Here is a 6,264-nt window from a genome sequence, read left to right as displayed (position 1 = left end):
GCTTTTGCAACTTTTCCTATGAGACTAACTTCACCACCACCATATACCAAATGAATCTTTTTTTAGCAAGTGTTATTCCAAGCTTTTGTGCTGTCTCTTCATAAATTGAATCTTTTCCTGCACTAGATCCACAAAATACACAAATATTTTTGATTTTACTTACCGTGGACGTCGACATGTTGATAAATATGTTTTCTGCAATTGTTAAATCACAGCATATTAATTTATAAGCGTAACATGCCAAACGTCAATATTTGAACGATAAATTATTATTATTAAAAGAAAACAAAAATGACATAAATTAAAACACATATATACAGCGTAGTTGTGATTGTGGCTCACATCTTCCTCTGATTTTACGTTTAGTAACGGTTTCAACGCCTTCTATGAGTCGAGGATATGCTTCCCATCCAATTTTCTTATAAATTGGCAAACAGGGTCTTTTAACGTCAGATTCCCGAGACGAAATTGTATATATATATTTACTTATAAAAACAGATATGCGTTACTACAGTAGGATCTTTATAAGGCTGATTCCACCGTCCATATTGATATTCCTCATGTTGAAATTGCCACCATAGTTTAAGAAGTTCATTTTGCACGTACCCACTAGAATGCGTATCAAGAACCTCTAGAAAATTATCCAAAGGCTCTTTACTCAGACCATTCTTAATGAATAAAATTTTATCTTCTCTATTCATTGATGTCATTCCAACATTTTTGCATTTCCCTTTACAAGTCCACCTTGCACATTTATGACATCCACCTATACGTTTAGCTCTTCGCTTCTTGGCATATGTGCTTTTACCAAATCCTGGCATATGTCTTATTATTATTTCACTTGCTTCCCCAACCAATCGGACTTTTGCTTCAATTATCAACCGGATATCATTCGGTATGCCATATGACATCATCAACCTTAGTCGCTCACATCTAGCTTTATAAATTTTTTTCAACGCATTATCAGGTAAACAAGCAAAATATTTACGAAGATTCACAATACAAGCATCCATATTATTATTATTATTATATATTTCAATTATTTTGGGAAAACTGAAAAAACCGACTTAGATAGTCACGGAGTACCGTTATCCGCCACTTAACCGGGAAATGAACTAGAATCTGCAAAAACAAAATGAAAATATCAAACAACTATTGTGGATCATATAAAGGCATAAAATCATCATTAAGAATTTCATTTTCTATAAAAGGCTTAAGTCTTTGCCCATTAACTTTAAACACGTCATTATTTTTAGGATTTTCAATATCAACAGCACCATGAGGATAAACAAATTTAACTATAAATGGTCCTGACCATCTCGATCTTAGTTTTCCTGGAAATAAATGCAAACGAGAATTATAAAGTAAAACTTTTTGTCCAATTTCAAATGACTTTCTCATAATATTTTTATCATGAAAGGCTTTAGTTTTATCTTTATAAATCTTTGAATTTTCATATGCATCATTTCTTAATTCTTCTAGTTCATTTAATTGCAATTTTCTTAATTTAGATGCATCATCTAAATTAATATTAAATGCTTTAATTGCCCAATAAGCTTTATGTTCAAGTTCAACCGGTAAATGACAATGCTTACCAAAAACTAACCTATATGGTGACATCCCTAATGATGTCTTAAATGCAGTTCTATATGCCCATAATGCATCAGTTAATCTTAAAGACCAATCTTTTCGATTTGGATTAACTGTTTTTTCTAAAATTTGTTTTATTTCTCTATTTGCAAGTTCAACTTGACCATTACTTTGAGGATGATATGGGGTAGAAACTTTATGTGTAATGCCATATTTTCTTAACAAAGAAGAAAATGATTTATTTATAAAATGACTTCCCCCATCACTAATTATTGCTCTAGGTATTCCAAATCGACTAAAAATATTTTCTTTTAAAAATTTTATAACAACTTTATGATCATTAGTTCTACATGCAATTGCTTCAATCCATTTTGAAACATAATCAACAGCGACTAAAATGTACGTATATCCAAAAGATAATGGAAATGGACCCATAAAATCTATCCCCCAACTATCGAATATTTCAATAATTATGATTGGATTTAAAGGCATCATGTTTCGTTTTGAAATTGATCCCATCTTCTGACAGTTTTCACAAGATTTGCAAAATAAATGCGTATCTTTGAATAAAGAGGGCCAATAAAATCCACATTGTAAGATTTTTGCAGCTGTTTTATTGGATGAAAAATGACCTCCACATGCTTCAGAATGACAAAATTTAATAACATTACTTACTTCATTGTCGGGTATGCATCGTCGAAAAATTTGGTCAGGACAATACTTAAACAAGTAAGGATCATCCCAATAAAATTTTTTAACTTCTATCAAGAATTTATTCTTATCCTGTGAATTCCAATGAGAAGGCATTTTATTTGTCACAATAAAATTTACAATGTTAGCAAACCAGGGCATAATAGTAGCATAAAACAACTGATCATCTGGAAAATTTTCATTTATTGGTATTTCATTATGAGATGATTCAGTCATTATTCTAGATAAATGATCGGCTACGACATTTTCTTTTCCTTTTTTATCTTTAATTATAATATCAAATTCTTGTAACAATAAAATCCACCGTATTAATCTTGGCTTAGCATCTTGTTTATTTGATAAATATTTTACGGCAGAATGATCAGTGTACACAATAGTAGTAGAACCAATTAAATAAGATCGAAACTTATCTAATGCAAATACTACTGAAAGTAATTCTTTTTCAGTAGTTGAATAATTTATTTGGGCACTATTTAAGGTTCTACTAGCATAATAGATTGCATACGGTTTTCCTTCTTTTCTCTGTCCTAACACAGCTCCTATAGCATAATCACTTGCATCACACATTAATTCAAATGGTAAAGACCAATCTGGAGGTTGTAAAATAGGTGATGTAATTAAAAGATTAATTATTTTTTTAAAAGCATTTTCACATTTCTGAGTCCATTCAAATTGTGTATCTTTTGTTAAAAGATTCGAAATTGGTTTAGATATTATGCTGAAATTTTTTATAAACCTTCTATAAAAACCTGCATGACCCAAGAATGATCGAACTTCTTTGACCGTTTTTGGTGATGTTAAATTAGCAATAACATCAACTTTGGCTTTATCAACTTCAATTCCTTTTTCAGATATCACATGACCTAACACAATCCCAGATTTAACCATATAATGACATTTTTCCCAATTTAAAACAAGATTTTTTTCTTCACATCGTTTTAATACTTCTTCTAGGTTTTTAAGACAATTTTCAAATGAGTTTCCAAAAACAGTTATATCATCCATAAAAACTTCTACAAATTCTTCAATCATATCACTGAAAATACTTAACATGCATCTTTGAAAAGTAGCCGGAGCATTACATAAACCAAATGGCATTCTTTTAAATGCAAAAGTTCCGAAAGGACAAGTGAAAGTAGTTTTTTCTTGATCTTCTAATGATATAGGTATTTGATAATACCCCGAATACCCATCAAGAAAACAGTAATAAGAATTTCCTGCTACTTTTTCTAGAATTTGATCTAAAAATGGTAGTGGGAAATGATCTTTTCTAGTTGCATCATTTAATTTTCTATAATCAATACACATACGCCAACTAGATGGAATCCTAGCTTGTAATAACTCTCCCTTTTCATTTTTTATAACAGTGATGCCTGACTTTTTAGGTACTACTTGTGTTGGACTTACCCATTTACTATCTGAGATTGGATAGATAATTCCAGCGTCTAATAGTTTTAATACTTCATTCTTAACAACTTCCTTCATATGTGGATTTAACCTTCTTTGTGGTTGTTGATATGTTTTAGCATTTTCTTCCAAATGAATTTTATGTGTGCAAATTAAAGGATTTATACCTTTTATATCTTTCAAAGTCCATCCAATTGCATTTTTATATTTCTTAAGTAATTTAATTAAATCTTCTTCTTGATTTGGTTGAAGAGTGGAAGAAATTACAACATGAAATGTTTTATTTTCACCAAGAAATACATATTTCAATTCGAATGGTAAAACTTTTAATTCAAGTTTTGTATTATCATCTTCTTTAAAATTATTTTCAAACTCAAAATTTTCTATTGAAAAAACTTCAGATTGTTGATTTAAGTTTTCTTCTTGTATATTTTCTTTCACAATTGATTCAATTTCATTATCATATTCATTTTCATTAATACTTGGTTGTTTACATAAATTGAACACATTAAGTTCTAGAGTCATATTTCCAAAAGACAATTTCATTATTCCATTTCGACAATTTATTAAAGCATTTGAAGTTGCTAGAAATGGTCGTCCCAATATTACTGGAATTTCATTATGTACTTCTATTGGTTGTGTATCCAAAACAATAAAATCTACAAGATATATGAATTTATCAACTTGAACCAACACATCTTCTACAATACCTCTAGGTATTTTGATTGACCTATCCGCCAGTAAGAGAGTAACAGAAGTGGGTTTTAATTCTCCTAAATTAAGTTTTTCATAAACTGAATAAGAAAGTAAATTCACACTTGCTCCCAAATCTAATAATGGAATATAGCATCTAATATGAGTACATAAGTCTTTTAAAAATTTTGCATATGAAGGAACTTTTTTAATAGCATCTAATAATGGAATATTAATCTTTACCTCTTTAAAAACGTCATAGATATCAGAATCATTTTTTTGTTTTTTATGATTTGTTAATTCATGAGGAAATTGTGGATGTTTATTTGATTCATTTACTATTTCAGATGATTTATCATTCAACATATTATTTTTAGAATTTAAGGTATCATCATTCTCAAAAGTATCAGGATTATCATCCTTACTCTTTGATTTTAAATGATCCTTGTTTTCATTACTATATGGATCATTAACTATTTTATCACTTCTAAGGGTAATAACAGATTTTATTTGATCAATTTTTTCATTTTTTAATTCTTGATTTTGATTTTTAGGATTAGGTTGAGGTTGAAATGGAAATTTTCTTTTTTCATGAATATTAAGTGCAGATGCAAATTTTGCAAGAGTTTCTTTCAAATCAGTCATAGATTGCCTGTTTTGAATATTGATAGATTCTTGCTTTTGGATAAATGCATGAATTACATCTTCAAAGTTTTTTCTTGGAGGTGTAACATAAGGAATATAACCTTGATGATTTTGGTTATTTTGAAAATATTGTTGTGAGGGTTGTGCATTATTATCATTCCTCCAACTAAAATTAGGATGATTTTTCCATCCAGGATTATATGATGTTGAAAAAGGATCTAGTATTGGTTTTTTATAATTGTTAACATAATTTGCTTGTTCATGGAGACATTCTTTAAATGAAGGTAATGTTGGACAATCTTTTGTAGCATGATCATGTGTATCACATATATGACAAACAATTTCTTGAATACTTTTTAATTGACCACTCTTTTTCATTTCTAATGACTCAATTTTTCTTGCTAAAGATGCAAGTTTAGCTTGAATATCTATATCATCTTTAAGATTATAGATACCACCCCCATTTGTTGAATTATTGATTTTAGTTGTTGGTGGTTCTATTGTGCCTATATTATCCCAATTTTGAGCATTTTCTGCTAATGAATCCAAATACTCCATAGCTTCATTTGGGTTTTTATCTTCAAAAGTTCCATTACACATGAATTCTATCATTTGCCTATCTTTAGGTATTAGACCTTCATAAAAGTGAGAAACTATTCTCCATGTTTCAAAACCATGATGTGGGCATGTATTAAGTAATTCTTTATATCTATCCCAACATTGATAAAATGTTTCTCCTTGTTTTTGAGAAAAAGTAGTAATTTGTCTTTTAAAAGAGTTTGTTCTATGGGAAGGAAAAAACTTTTTGAGAAATTGTTGTTGCATTTCTTCCCATGATCTTATTGAACTTGATCTCAAATTTTGTAGCCATGTTTTAGCTTTATCTTTTAAAGAAAAAGGGAAAAGCTTTAATCGAACTATATCCATGCTACAATTTTGATCATTATAAGTGTTACAAACTTCCTCAAATTCTCTTAGATGTAAATATGGATTTTCAGAATCTAAGCCATGAAAATTTGGTAAAAGTTGAATAATTTGAGGTTTAAAGTTGAAATTAGATGCATCAGGAGGAAAAACTAAACAAGATGGGGCACTAGTTCTAATAGGGTTCATATGGTGCCTAAGTGTTCTTAATTGATCATGTTCTTGATTATTATTATTATTATTGTTATTATTGTTATCATTATCTTGATTATTTGAATTATCATCCATGTTTAA

At 29.2% G+C, this 6,264-nt stretch overlaps 1 non-coding gene across 1 annotated transcript; it reads left to right on the top strand.

The window, feature by feature from the left end:
* Positions 1 to 5,716: 5,716 nt before the first annotated feature.
* LOC140990787 (small nucleolar RNA R71) lies at positions 5,717 to 5,827 on the top strand. Its single transcript, XR_012177712.1, has one exon. It is a non-coding gene; the product is annotated as a small nucleolar RNA R71 (small nucleolar RNA).
* The last annotated feature ends 437 nt before the right edge of the window (positions 5,828 to 6,264 follow it).

Source organism: Primulina huaijiensis, chromosome 12 (genome assembly GCF_012295235.1).
Source record: "Primulina huaijiensis isolate GDHJ02 chromosome 12, ASM1229523v2, whole genome shotgun sequence".
Classification (NCBI taxonomy): domain Eukaryota; kingdom Viridiplantae; phylum Streptophyta; class Magnoliopsida; order Lamiales; family Gesneriaceae; genus Primulina; species Primulina huaijiensis.
This window is presented reverse-complemented; position numbering and strand designations above follow the sequence as displayed.